Source organism: Siphateles boraxobius, unplaced genomic scaffold, assembly GCF_051911475.1.
Source record: "Siphateles boraxobius isolate OS27281-9 unplaced genomic scaffold, OSU_SipBor_1 36, whole genome shotgun sequence".
NCBI lineage: Eukaryota > Metazoa > Chordata > Actinopteri > Cypriniformes > Leuciscidae > Siphateles > Siphateles boraxobius.
Genome location: NW_027508986.1, coordinates 418,119 through 433,761, shown reverse-complemented (window position 1 = coordinate 433,761; position 15,643 = coordinate 418,119).

Here is a 15,643-nt window from a genome sequence, read left to right as displayed (position 1 = left end):
CGGTGAAGACCCCTCGGGCGGCCAGGGCGGTGAAGACCCCTCGGGCGGCCATGGCGGTGAAGACCCCTCGGGCGGCCATGGCGGTGAAGACCCCTCGGGCGGCCATGGCGGTGAAGACCCCACGGGCGGCCATGGCGGTGAAGACCCCTCGGGCGGCCATAGCGGTGGAGGCTCTGGAACAGACACTGGCACCGGCTCAGGAACAGCAGACACCGGCTCAGGAACAGCAGACACCGGCTCAGGAACAGCAGACACCGGCTCAGGAACAGCAGACACCGGCTCAGGAACAGCAGACACCGGCTCAGGAACAGCAGACACCGGCTCAGGAACAGCAGACACCGGCTCAGGAACAGCAGACACCGGCTCAGGAACAGCAGACACCGGCTCAGGAACAGCAGACACCGGCTCAGGAACAGCAGACACCGGCTCAGGTACAGCAGACACCGGCTCAGGTACAGCAGACACCGGCTCAGGAACAGACACAAGAACTGTAACAGTCACAACAACAGACACAAACACAGAAACAAACACAGAAACAAAAACTGGCTCTGGCGCTGGAACAGGCACTGGCTCTAGAACAGACATTGGCTCCAGCTCTGGAACAGGCATTGGCTCTGCCTCCGGCTCTGGAACAGGCATTGGCTCTGCCTCCGGCTCTGGAACAGGCACTGGCTCTGCCTCCGGCTCTGGAACAGGCTCCGGCTCTGGAACAGGCACTGGCTCTGGAACAGGCTCCGGCTCTGCCTCCGGCTCTGGAACAGGCACCGGCTCTGCCTCCGGCTCTGGAACAGGCACTGGCTCTGCCTCCGGCTCTGGAACAGGCACTGGCTCTGCCTCCGGCTCTGGAACAGGCACTGGCTCTGCCTCCGGCTCTGGAACAGGCACTGGCTCTGCCTCCGGCTCTGGAACAGGCACTGGCTCTGCCTCCGGCTCTGGAACAGGCACTGGCTCTGCCTCCGGCTCTGGAACAGGCACTGGCTCTGCCTCCGGCTCTGGAACAGGCACTGGCTCTGCCTCCGGCTCTGGAACAGGCACTGGCTCTGCCTCCGGCTCTGGAACAGGCACTGGCTCTGCCTCCGGCTCTGGAACAGGCACTGGCTCTGCCTCCGGCTCTGGAACAGGCACTGGCTCTGCCTCCGGCTCTGGAACAGGCACTGGCTCTGCCTCCGGCTCTGGAACAGGCATTGGCTCTGCCTCCGGCTCTGGAACAGGCTTTGGCTCTGCCTCCGGCTCTGGAACAGGCATTGGCTCTGCCTCCGGCTCTGGAACAGGCATTGGCTCTGCCTCCGGCTCTGGAACAGGCATTGGCTCTGCCTCCGGCTCTGGAACAGGCATTGGCTCTGCCTCCGGCTCTGGAACAGGCATTGGCTCTGCCCCCGGCTCTGGAACAGGCATTGGCTCTGCCCCCGGCTCTGTAACAGGCATTGGCTCTGCCTCCGGCTCTGGAACAGGCATTGGCTCTGCCTCCGGCTCTGGAACAGGCATTGGCTCTGCCTCCGGCTCTGGAACAGGCATTGGCTCTGCCTCCGGCTCTGGAACAGCAGACACTGGCTCCAGCTCTGGGACAGGAGACACTGGCTCCGGCTCTGGGACATCAGACACGGGCATGTCCAGGATCCGAGCCAGATGCTCCAGATAGTCCATAAGTGCCTTGGCGGCAACACGAATGGGCATTTCCTGATCTGTCTCAGACTGGGCAGATGGGACGTGCACAGTTTCTGACTGGGCAAACGGAGCGTAAACAGTCTCTCGCTGGGCAGACGTGACGTGAACAGTCTCTCGCTGGGCAGACGTGACGTGAACAGTCTCTCGCTGGGCAGACGTGACGTGAACAGTCTCTCGCTGGGCAGACGTGACGCGAACAGTCTCTCGCTGGGCAGACGTGACGCGAACAGTCTCTCGCTGGGCAGACGTGACGCGAACAGTCTCTCGCTGGGCAGACGTGACGCGAACAGTCTCTCGCTGGGCAGACGTGACGTGAACAGTCTCTGACTGGGCAGACGCAACGTGAACAGTCTCTGACTTGGCCCCTCTTCTCCGCTGAGTCCTCATTAGGTCGGATCGTTATGTCATGGAACGGGTAAGGAAAAAAGTGTGAGGACTCAAGTGCAGGAGAAATTATATTTATTTACAACAGAAAACATAAACACAAAAGAAAACCCACGAGGGGGAAAACATAACTAATAAATATAAGACAAAAACAGAACATGAAACTTACTGGAGGATCACAGGGAACAGGGAACAGGGAACAGGGAACAGGGAGCAGGGAGCAGGGAACATTAGACAACGATCCGACAAAGACTGCAAACAAGAGGAGACTTAAGAAGGGAACAAATCAAGAGGGGACAGGTGGAAGAACTCAAACAATAATCAGGTAACGAGGGGGAGGGATCAGACAAGGACAAGAGCACATGGCCCAAAATAACAAAACACCCATGTGCAACACAAGACAGGACAGGCATGTGACATAAGTGGGATCATTAGCTTTTAAGACAAATTTAAACAAAAGTTAATTTAACACGTACATGAACATCATCACTGGAAGCTACTTTACAAGTTGTATTTATCTCGTATTGTAAGTTCAGGGTAACTGATATATATAATATATAACTAATATTCTTTGACTGACTTTTGAATATTTCAATTGTGCAATGATCATTATTTTATTCATTATTTCTTGATGTAGTTATAAAGATGTCAAGTAAAAAGAATTTTGTTTCAAATAATTATAATGCAGTTTTCATCTAGACTTTTGCTTTAAGTCTGAAGGCTAAACAAAAGTGAAAATTATATTGCTTCTTTTACAGTGCATTAATATGATAATATTTACTCTTGCCTCCCATAATGGCATGAATTTGTATATTATATTCAATATTTTGATTCAGTCTTTCTACATATAAATATATCAGTGGTAGGCTACTACACGTTTCTTATTGCAGGTTTGTTCTCAGTAGTTATGTATTTGATATGCATTTATGATAGTGATATAAGCTTGTGTAACACTAGAGGGCGCTGTGAGATTGTACAGTGTAACTCACGGTGTCTGAGGCTGGAGTTGAAGATGTAAATGAGATAATCTATAATCGGCTCTGTGTGACACATGTAGTTGCAATTACAACCAGCTATTGACTCAATACTTGTGATTCACATTGACTAATAAACTTCCTCTATCCAGTTGAATGAGTTGAGCCTTCCACCTGTTAACAACATGTTTTTATGAAATAAAAAATAAATGCTATTCTTTTGAACTCTATTCATTAAATAATCCTGAAAAAAATATGCATTGTATTTTCCACAAAAATATGACGCAACAACCGTATTTAACATTGATTTTAACATGTGACACTGAAGACTGGAGTACTGATGCTGAAACACTGATTTGCTGATACAATTTGCTGATACACTGATACAGTATACAGATGTGTGTTCAGATCATAATAACTGACGCTGATACACTGATACAGTACACTGATAGAGTCTGTCGACAACAAGACAAATGAAAGAGTGAAAGAACGTTTACTTTGGTGCGTCCAGTTTAAACAGCTGGTTTAAGTCTCTGTACAGACTTTAGAAGGATTCTAGAGTCCGAAAAAAGTGGATGCTTTATTTTAATGGCGTCCCGGATCGCATCTGAGGATTATATGTGTGTTCAGAGCATTTAACTGAGGCACAGAGTAATGGAGAGTACGGAAAGAAACTTTAGTTGACAAGATTAAGCTGCGACTGCATGAATCTGACAGCAGCTGCATCACAAACCGATAAGTGAATGATGTCATAATGCTTTGTCTGTAAATGGCATTTTTATATGGATGTTTTCAAAACACTTACTCGCGTGCAATAGCGAGCAGGCGTTGATATTGTTTCCAGTGCAATGACGATAACCAATCATAACAGTGGCGTTTACTGACAAGCCTTAAGGAGCCGCGCCTTAAAATTTGAGACAGAGGGTTGAAAAGAATCGTATTTCCACACTTATTCGTTTTGTTTATTTGTTTTGTTTGTTTTTTGTTGCAAAAATATATATATATTAACATAAGTGAACCTCAAGAAACACATTAAAACAATTAAAAAATCCATGTCATGACATCTTTCAATTCTAATAGGCCTAATATTTCACTGTTTTTACGGTATTTTGGATCAAATAAATGCAGCCTTGGTGAACAGAAGAGTCTCTTCCAGAAACAACAAAATAATCTTACCAACCCTGAGCCTAGAGACCTGACGACTCCAGAGGACTCTTTTCATTATGCACACTACATTGACATCCACGGTCAGAACAAGATAATACGTTTACTGGCAAAAAACAACTGTTTATTCTTAGTAAAGCATCAAGAACAGAAGTTTTGTGCATTCATCAAAACCTAACACTGATGAGTTCGAGACCACAGTGTCCGGCCGGCCAGAGATGTTTGTTTGCTCAGATTATAAACGCTCATCTGCCTGGACAAGATATGGCAGATCTCTGCCTGTGTGGCTTGAGTTCTTCTCCAAATCATCTCGCTGGAGACAGGGAAACACCAGGAAAAGAACTGCGGTCGCTGAGACTCTCAGAAATGTTTACATGGATCAGATTTTCAGTCTGATGTGGCAGGAGCAGAACAGTGTCAGGAAATAGTTGGGGAAAGACATTATCCGTGGCATGTCTATTGAGCAACATGCAGTGAAGTTTTTTAATACGAGACATGATTGGGTCTGAACGCCGCTGAAGGCCTCATTTCGAGAACTAAACCGGTGGAGTGATGCGCACAGAATAAACGCTGTTTATCTGCAGATGATTAGCATAATAGTCTGAATTGTTCTTGGTGCCAAACCGCAAGTGAAGTGGGTAATTACTGCCATACGTAAACGCCTCAGGGTTTGATCTTTTTGACAAGAGCACAATGTGTTTGATAAAGCAACAGTAGCAAGTCAATGCTTAACCAAATACTCTATTCATAATATTTTACATTTATAAAGGTAACTTTGTCTGAAATTAACATTTAATAATAAGCGAGTACATCATGAAACCATCTTCCAAATCGTGTTTTTGCCTCCCTCTAAATCAGAACTGTAAGCCTAATAATCATTTATATTCTAGGGCTGCATTTAACTCAACTTTAACTAACTAATATAATGATATTGGCGTTATTTTTATATTTAACCGCATTAATACTTGATGTAGCTACCTTAACATGACCGTCTTTCAGCTATAGATTATTGTATTGTTATTTTTGTGTGTGTACGTATTTTTTTATATTTTATTTTTAATAGACATTAAGAAAATAATTTAATATTTGGTTATATTTTTTTTTTTTACTCAAAAAAGAAAAGTTTTTTTACTGTATGCTCCGAGCATACAGGCCTATAGAATGATGCACAAAATAAATGAATAAATAAAGGAAAGAAATGCAGGCTATAGGCTAAGCAGTAGTGATGGGAGAAACAAGGCTTTTCGAAGCTACGAATCAATCGAACCAATTGCTTCGCAAACCGATTCCCTGTTTTGAAGCATTCGAAATGCTACGCTGGTGACCCCTGCTGGTCAGAACTCTGTAAAGCAACAAAACTCAGGCCAAACATGCATAAAAACACCTTTTACAAACACACTGCAAATATTTTATTGAATGTAAAAATCTATCAAATCCAATTAACTAATTAGCCTACTTAATAAGATTAAATGTCAAGTGTCTGTATAATACGCATTTATACAAATGTATAAAACGGATCAAAGAGCAGGTAAAACCCATAGACAATTGTTCAGTGGTTCGCCTCTGGGAGTTTCATGGGTTCACAGAGATCATCGCCCATAACTAATTAGCAGTGGAAGGTGTCTAGCAGCTCGAAAAAACAAAACAAAACTTTGAACCGAAAACAGTTTGCAAGCTAAAAGTGCGAAATCAAACACGAATCAACATTGCATAGCATCACATTGGCTGTTAATCGACAAGGATCACAGAGCAATGATTATATTGGTAACAACGCAAAACTCTAAACCAGTTACTGCTTTAGTCATTTGTCTATATGAAGAATAGCCTTGCCAAGTTACAGTTCCCACCGTTGTTATCTGATATGAACATCAATCGTTATGTCTGTCACTGTTGCCAAACTTCTGTAAAGACATATTCCATTGAAAACAATTGTTTTCGCAAAGTCAAATCAACAGCAGTATATAACAGTATATAACTTAAGCCACTTACCTGCTCATAAGACGTATTTTCGGATATCTTTAGTACGCTAAGTGCGGAAAGCCCTTATGGAGATGTGTTTTATGCAAATGCCTAACCTCAAAATTTACTAACATCAGAACGACGTTAAGAACAAATTAATGTGTGTACGAAAGTGTTGTGAATTAGGCAGAGATTTTTCGTGAGAAGTTCTCCTGTGCGTACAAATACGAAATAATCCAAGCAATTATTAGTGAATGAGACCCCAATGTTCCTCCGCAAATTACATGTAGTTTTATGCTTCAACCACTAGAGGGCCAAAGGTGCCATAGTGTTGCTTCAAGGAAATGTTTTAAAATGCAATACAATCTCAACTGTTAAAATGCACTTCAACTTTTGAATCTGTGTAGATTTATTATCATTTAGATGCAAATGTCACCAATGGGCCAATTTATAACACTTTATTAACACTTTATAGCTCAAATAATAAATGTATGTTCAAAATAATTAAAATAAGCACATTAACTTCACATTTCAGCATTGAAACCCTCCAGCATTGTACGTGCTGTACTGTACACATAATTATTTTTTTTAAAGCGCAATGAAAATCTTAGGCTATCTGTGATGTTTGACAGCATGTCACAGATACTTTCAATATAGAACTAGTTTTGCAGAGCAATTCCCGCTCTTTTTACTGCTCAGTCAAGCACATTTCACAAACATTGCAGTCCTAATGTACATTTACTAGCGATATAACACCAAATATAGAACAATATTCACCAAACGAACGAGTTAAATCACAAGAAACTGTCACATAAGGTATCTAGCAGTTCGAAACCACAATAAAAGCAAACGAACTGAAAACAGTTTGCAAGCAAAAGTACGAAATAAAACACGAATCAACATTGCATCAAGTTAGCTGTGCATTGGCTAAAATCACAAAGGAATGTATAGGCTATGTTGGTAACCATCCCAATCTCTAAACCAGTTGGTCTATATATGAATAGCCTTGCCAAGTTACAGTTCCCGCCGTTATTATCTGATATCAACAATGTCTGCCAGTGTTGCCAAACTTCTGTAAAGTCATATTCAATTCAAAACAATTTTTTTTACAAGCCAAAACAACAGCAGCATATATTAAGCCACTTACCTGCTCATAAGACGTATTTTCGGATATCTTTCTGTCGTTGGTGCAGTTTTCGATGTCATTTTTTTGAAACGCTTCAGATTCATCCGCGCGGAACACCGAGCGAAGCCGAAGCACAACTCACGCAAGGACCAAAACAATGTTCCTCCGCCAGTTGTGCGTAGTTTCATGCTTTATGCCAAAGGCTTGAGTTTTGATTCAAGTAAATGTTAAAATGCAATACAATTCAAACTGTTTAAATGCACTTAGACTTTTTTGGTTTGTTATGTAACTATATTTATTATAATTTGTATGCGAATGTAACCAGTAGGCCAGTATAGACACTTCATAGCTCAAATTAAAAAAAAAAAATTCTCAAAATCATTACAATAAGCGTATTAACATTTCAGAATTAAAACCCTCCAACATGCATGTCATTTGTAAGTGCATGTAGTGTAAACATAATTTATTGTTTTTATAAAATGAGCAATTCAATTATTTTCTGTGATTGACAGAACTAGTGTTGAAGCCAGAGTTGAGGCAGCTGATAATGTGACTGTAAAGTTTGTTTCTTCCAGGTGAGAATGAAAGCATCAAAGATATGCTTTTTTTTTTTTTTACTAGATTGATCACAAAGCCTCAAACTGTGCATCCGATTTTAGGTTTCCCAGATTTGGCATAGAACTGAATGGTGCATGAAACTGTGATTTGCTCCAAAATGTAAATAGCAGAGAAGATTGTGATTAAATGATAGTTGCCAGGACCGATAGAGCGGGTTCCCCTGATGGTCCTGTTACGCTGCACAGCCTCAAATGTGCATCTGTGGTCTGGAGGACGTCCAAACAGCGTCTCAGTGCTGGCAGACTCTTCCAGATTCCTGCAAATGCTCATTAGATGAGAGAGTTTATAGGCATGAGTGTTGCTACTTACTTAGTTCCTCCCAAACACTAGAAAATGTATCTAATTTTTAAAAGGCTGCCTTTGATAGTCATAATTTGCCTTCAAATTTCAATTTGAACAGACTTTGAACTTGGCATGAGTCTGCTTGTTTGTCTTTCCAGCTTTCATCATTAAAATATACATGAATTATGTCATTTAAAAACAATAAAATATCATAAATGTGATCCAAACCACCTTATATTACAGACTGTTTTGTGTGGAAGTAAATGTGACTTTCAGAAGATACTAATGCTTTTCAAAGTATATGCAAAGTGACAGTAAAGACATTTATACTGTTGCAAAAGATTCCATTTCAAATAAATGCGGTTCTATTTAGAACGTTCTATTCATCAAAGAATCCTGATGGATAAAATGTATCAGTTTCTACAAAAATCTGAAGCAGCACAACCGTTTTCAACACTGATAATAATCATACATGTTTCTCGAGCATCAAATCATCATATTATAGTGATTTCTGAAGGATCATGTGACACTGAAGACTGGAGTAATGATGCTGAAAATTCAGCTTTGATCACAGGAATTAATTACACTTTACTATATATTCACATAGATGTTTTAAATTGTAATAATATTTCAACAAAAAAAAATCAAATAAATGCACAAAAATACACAATTTTTTTGCACAAAAATATATTGTGCAAATATAGGTGCACAAAAATACTTCATCATCTTACATATGAGCTAAAGAAATTAATCTAAAGGTTATGCACATTTTTTATTTAAATCTAATATTTCAGTGTGACTGATTTGCTACAGCAAACATTTGCAAATTGTTATCCACACTTCTAATAAAAAAATATTACAAAACTCGTTGCTACAATGCTTGAATGTTGTCGGTATTTGCAAGCTGATAGTTTTCTATACACTCAACTTTAAATCTAAAACACATGCAATAGCACTAAATCATATAAGTTTAGCTTAATTCAATGTGCAATTTGGTATGTCAAATGTGTCTAATGTCTCTTAAACACATATTGAGTTATGCTGCGCTTTCGTCCCAGTAAAACACACTCCTCCTCGTACGTCCTTGAAATGATTTATTCCCCTGTAAGTTGTGAAACTGTTTCTAGTGTCTGGTTTTGTGTCGAGGTCTGTGCTCAGGGCAGCGCTTGCGTGACTGCAGATCCTGACGTGTGTGTGTGTGTGTGTGTGTGTGTGTGTGTGTGTGTGTGTAATCCACCGCACAGGGGCATCTGGGAAGCCATCATTCATTTTTATATTACCCTAATGACGTGGATCTCTTAACAGGGGTCATTCAAATGAACGACTGATTCGAGAGGCGCTTTACTGCTCGTGACTGAACGCAGACTGAGATTAAGAGTTCAGCACAAGTTCTGTGCGAGTATTTAGGCCTAAATTAATCTGAATTGCATATAAAAATCCATCTGTTTTTAACATAAAGTAATAAACTGGATGTGATGCATATTTGTCAGACATATGTAATTGAAACATGTCAGATTTCTGTAATTGCACTGATAAGCCAGGTTTAAATATTAATCATCAATAAAACCAATTTGTTTCAATCTCATGCATTTTAACTAACTGGATATTGCTTGTTCCACAGCAATCCATATTTAAGCATGTTCATACCTTTTAAATGAATAAATTTAAATGTTTTCAGATTTATGCTGATCCTATTTGCATTTTGAAAATGTGATTATTTAAATAAAATAAAAAAGATGCAAATATTTAAACTAAATAAACTGTCAACATTTTTACCTAATTTGTATGTATTACTGACAAATATGCATCAAATTAAGTTTGTTTGTTAAAACAAGAGTAACTCAAATTTGACATGCAATATAACTAAATCATACATTTATAAAATCATTTATATTAATAAATACAAATAAATGCAAATACCTAAAACATAAATGTAGAGTAAAATTTCCTTTAAGTAACTTTTTTAAAAGCAGTATTACATCAAGATAAATGCATTGTAACAGAATGTCATTCTTTAGAGTCGTTAATGCCTTTAAAATACCTGTTGAACTGTTTCACCAAGTTCAATGTTCAGAGTCACGCTAGTCGTGCAAAATGACTTTTTTTAAAGTAGCTTTTACTGGTTATTGAGCACATGAAGCGTCCCGTGCAAACGGCTCATTGAACGCCAGCGGGGTCAGAGGTGCTTCAGGGTCAAAGGTCAGAGTGAGCTAATGTAAGCCAGAGGTCTGGTGCTCGTGATGTGTCGTGTGTGTGTGAAAGCGTTCAGACGGTGAGCGTGACCCCAGTTTCATGCTTGTGATCTTCTGCTGATCTTCTCACGAGAGCCTCTTCATCCTCATCTCAACACAAACCCATGTTGAACTAATTCATTCCCTCGCTCCGATTTAAGTAAAACAAGGGAACGATGCACATGATTGACTTACAGTGAGGTAAGGGATTAGTAAATTGAGCTGATGTATTAGTAAGTCATGGGAACGAATTGTTAATTCATGGCCACAATATACATAATTTTTTGTTCCTGCATGCATGTGCGGGACCATCATTTTTTTAATGTATTTTTTTTATTTTATAGTATCTAATTTTAATTTAAATAACTATTTTATATATATATATATATATATATATATATATATATATATATATATATATATATATATATATATATATATATATATATTATGATCTAGTTTTTTTAATTATTATTAAAATTTATTTTATATTACATTTTTATCATATATATATATATATAATTATTTCATTATTTTATATTTACTTTTTTATTTTAAACAATTATTTTAATATTTTATATGATCTACTTTTTATTTTATATAATATATCATCTATTTTTAATTATTGTTTTATATGTAATATGAATATTTTTTATTTTAAATATTTGTTTTTAAATGCTTTATTATATGTATTTTTTTTGTATTTTAATATATTACAGTACAAATTTTATATTCTTATACTACTTATTTATATTTTAAATATATATAAATTATTATCATTGTATTTATTATTATTTATAATCATTATTTAATAAATACATTTCCTGAGAATAAGATTTCATCTTGAGGTCAGTATCTTAACAGGACAGATCTGTTCCTAGTTTAACAGTGTTTTATGTTGTGTGTCAGTCAGTCGTATATCCGTCTCTCCTTCATGCAGAACTCACACACAATGCAGTACCGGTACATGTCAACATCTTAGAAAAATAATCAAACATCATAAATCCGTCTGTCTAATAAAAATAATACCACGTCTGTCTCATAGAGCACATTAATCATATTACGCAGGTTCTTATAAACATCTTTTTACATTAGTGCTTTTATTCAAAGTCGTCATTATAAGACCACCCACTTTTTCCTGAGAACAGAGAGATTTTAAGGAGTTTTTAAGAACAATTCTTATTTGTCTTTGGGATGTGGTTGAAGTGGGCCGTTGGGCATCATAGCAAAACAAAATGTGTTTCCATTGAAACTATTGTTAGACTAACCGCATCTGTGGCATCAGGACAATCACCTATTTATGATCAAAACATTTCAACATTCAGATTATGGTCCACTTTAGACATTCCACTAACTATAAGTAACTTTAAAACAACATGTCAACAAACTCTCATTAGAGCATTAGTAGACTTTTAGTAGACAAGTTGAGATGTCAAGTCAAGTCACCTTCATTTGTAACAATTTGGACTGTTATGCGCTTTTAACAATATGGACTGTTTCAAAGCAGGTTTACAGTGATAATAGGAAAATAAAGTAACAGAGATTGTTTTGGCTTTACAGCAGCTCTAGAATAAAGTTATTGTCCAGCTAAAGTGAGTTTTGATTAATTATTTTCCGTTGCAACGATCATTAGTTATTAAATTAGGTGCCGCTAACACGACACCGTTCTAACAGAAAACCCTTAATGCGATCCGGCCGCTCATTTGCAAACCATGAAATAGATTCCAAGGTACAAACCTTGAAAAATGTATAATACAGAATTTTTTATCGCTTCCGCGTAGCCACGTGAACCATAAACCCAACAATGTTTTATCTGTGCAGAGGTAAAGGGAAGGAGGCCTTCACAGGGGAGAGACTAGTGACACTTCAGGACTGCGATGTCGTCATGTACAGGCGCAGGTCCTTCATCAGATCTGGATACGGCCTGAATCCGGCGGACTGCGGTAAACCTCTGGATAAACAGAAAGACTAATATTAGCATCCTTCTTATGATGTAACAAGTGCATCAGGATTTATGGGAAGTGTTCCCGGTTCCGGCTGATCTAATCTATGCAGCCTAACATTTAATTATAGAAGTCTATAATGTTTTATGTGTATGCTAAGCCAAAGAGATGTGTTTTTAGTCTAGCTTTGAACTGACAGACTGTGTCTGCTTCCCGGACAATGTTAGGAAGACTGTTCCAAAGTTTTGGTGCTAAATAGGAAAAGGATCTACGGCCAGCAGTCGATTTAGATATTCTAGGTATTATCAACTGGCCAGAACTTTGAGATCGCAATAGACGTGAAGGACTATAATGCGTTAAGAGCTCGCTCAAGTACTGGGGAGCTAAACCATTTAGTGCTTTGTAAGTAATCAGCAATATTTAAATATGTATACGATGTTTAATAGGGAGCCAATGCAGTGTTGACAGAACCGGGCTAATATGGTCATACTTCCTGGTTCTGGTAAGAACTCTAGCGGCTACGTTTTAGACAAGCTGTAGTTTGTTTATAAAGTCATCCAGTTTTTTATATCAGCTATGCATTCTGTTAATTTTGCGGATTCGTAAGTTTCGTCAGGGCTTGAAGAAATATAGAGCTGAGTATCATCACCATAACAGTGAAAACTAATGTCATGTTTCCTAATGATATCTCCTAACGGTAGCATGTAGAGAGTGAACAGCAACGGCCCTGGTACTGAGCCTTGTGGTACGCCATACTGAACTTGTGATCGATAAGAGATCTCTTCATTTACTGCTAAATCTTTTCATTTACTGCTACAAACTGATTACGGTCAGATAAGTATGATTTAAACCATGCTAGTGCAACTCCACTAATGCCAACATAATTTTCGAGTAATAGAGAGATACAACCACGATCGCATGATAAGAGCAAATCATTTGTGACTCTAATGAGAGCTGTCTCAGTACTATGGTACGGTCTAAATCCTGATTGGAAATCCTCACAGATACCATTTCTTTCTAAAAAGGAACACAGTTGTGAGGATACTGCTTTTTCTAATATCTTTGATAGAAAAGGTAGATTTGAGATCGGCCTGTAATTGACTAATTCTGTAGGATCAAGTTGCGTTTTTTTAACAAGCGCTTTAATCATAGCCAGCTTAAAACTTTTTGGTACGTATGGTAATGATAAAGATGAATTAATTATATTAGGAAGAGGATCTATGACCTCTGGAAGCATCTCTTTCAGTAGTTTAGTAAGTATAGGGTCTAACATGCATGTTGTCGATTTAGATGATTTAACGAGTTTAGAAAATTCTTCCTCTCCTATAGCAATAAATGAATTTAATTTTTCGTCAGTGAGACTACAATGTACTGTCTGATGCGATACTGTAGTAGACGGTTGCATAGTTATAATTTTCTCCCTGATATTATCAATCTTGTAAGTAAAGAATTTCATAAAGTCATTACTGCTGTGCTGCTGGGAAACGTCTGGGCCTGAAGCTTTATTTTTTGTTAGTTTAGCCTCTGTTTCAAATAAATAATGTAATGTACTTACAAAGTTACTCATAGTAGAATGTCTAAAGTGGACCATCGAAATAAAGTGTTGCCCAACATTCTGCTAGAAGAAAACATATGCATATGATCATAACTTGCATAGAGGAATAATGTTCCACTTTTAGGATACGGCTGCTGCGTGCGCCTTGTAAAGCCGTGGCATTAGGAGGAAGTAATGAGTGAATAGACATGGGGTCAAAGGTCAACCCACAACACACACCTCAAAGTGCCAGACGTTTCATCTGACTGTCACAAACTCTGTGATTTATTACACTCGGCTCCTGGTTTCCAGTGTCATTCTGTCCAGTTTAATGGATTGGATTATAGTGCGCGCACACACACACACACACACGCACACACACACACACACACACACACACACACACACACACACACACACACACACACACACACACACACACAAACACACACACACACACACACATATATCTGCTACATCTCTCTTAACTTGTGGCAACTATTAACAATAAAATGCTATTGTTTTCAGACCAAAAATTTATGCATTTTGCAGATGTTTTTATCCAAAAAGACTTACACTGCATTCAAGGCCATTACATCAGTTCATGCATTTACAAGAAATCCAACCGTTTGAGCTTCAGGAATGAACAGCACGTGCAATGTACATTTTCTAGCATAGACCCATACATGCAAGGAAACTTGCAATGCTATACTGTAGATGTTCATCCTCAAGATATGAGCAAGAATATTTGATATCACAGGCATAAATGAAAATGAATAAAATATTTAAATATGCAATTATATGCAGACAGCTGACGTTTGTAGAACTTCAATATCAAGAACATTATTGCGCAATTACTCAAACACAGATGTGAATGCTTGGCGAGTGGACTGTAAGTGTGTGTGTGTGTGGGGGGGAATACATGATCCCATTAAATATACTTACACGCTGTTTTGTGTTGCTGTAGTTATTTAGGTAGCTGGTATAAACATGACAACAGTTTAATGAACTTAAACTAACTACTCTTAGCCTGACGAGCCAGACCCACATCAAGATGTTGGGTCTGGGAACTCACCATTGGCAGGGCTCAATCGGGGCGGGATAAACGGTTGTCTTTCAAAGTCCCTCTGCACGCAATAGGATAGCGCTACAACCAACCAGAGCAAGGAAGAAGGTTGAACTATGTTATAATGACCATTAATATATTTTAACTTATGTTTTATATACTAGTATTTAACCAAAGCTATAGATTGTGAAATTAAACATTTCTCGTTCTTAGTGTTTTTTTTTAGTTAGCTTAGATAGTAGCATAGCATACAGCTATCCGAAATTATTAGAGATAACGTTTTTCTCACCATCTACGATATTTTTCGATGACAAATATGATACAGGCATAATTCTGTTAAAGAATTAATTATGACATGACATGCTTGTAATTAAAACAAATTATATTATGCCCTATTGCTTAATAATAATTAACAATGCCGCAAAACATACCGAAACATGTTTTTTCTTTAACTATATAAATAATCAGGATAAAAATAAAAGATTATTACATGAATTAAATCACGAGAACAGCTTTAGATAAGGCTTACTACTGGGGTCCTAAGCTGGGACTCATCACTTCGCTGGGACTCAACACTTCACCACACCGTTCTTTGTTCTTTTCTCAAAGATAAGCTTAACTCCAAGTCTTCCAGAGTCGCGGCCAAAGCCGATTTGAGAGACCGCTGTTTGCCAGCAGCACCAGCATCTTCTTTGTT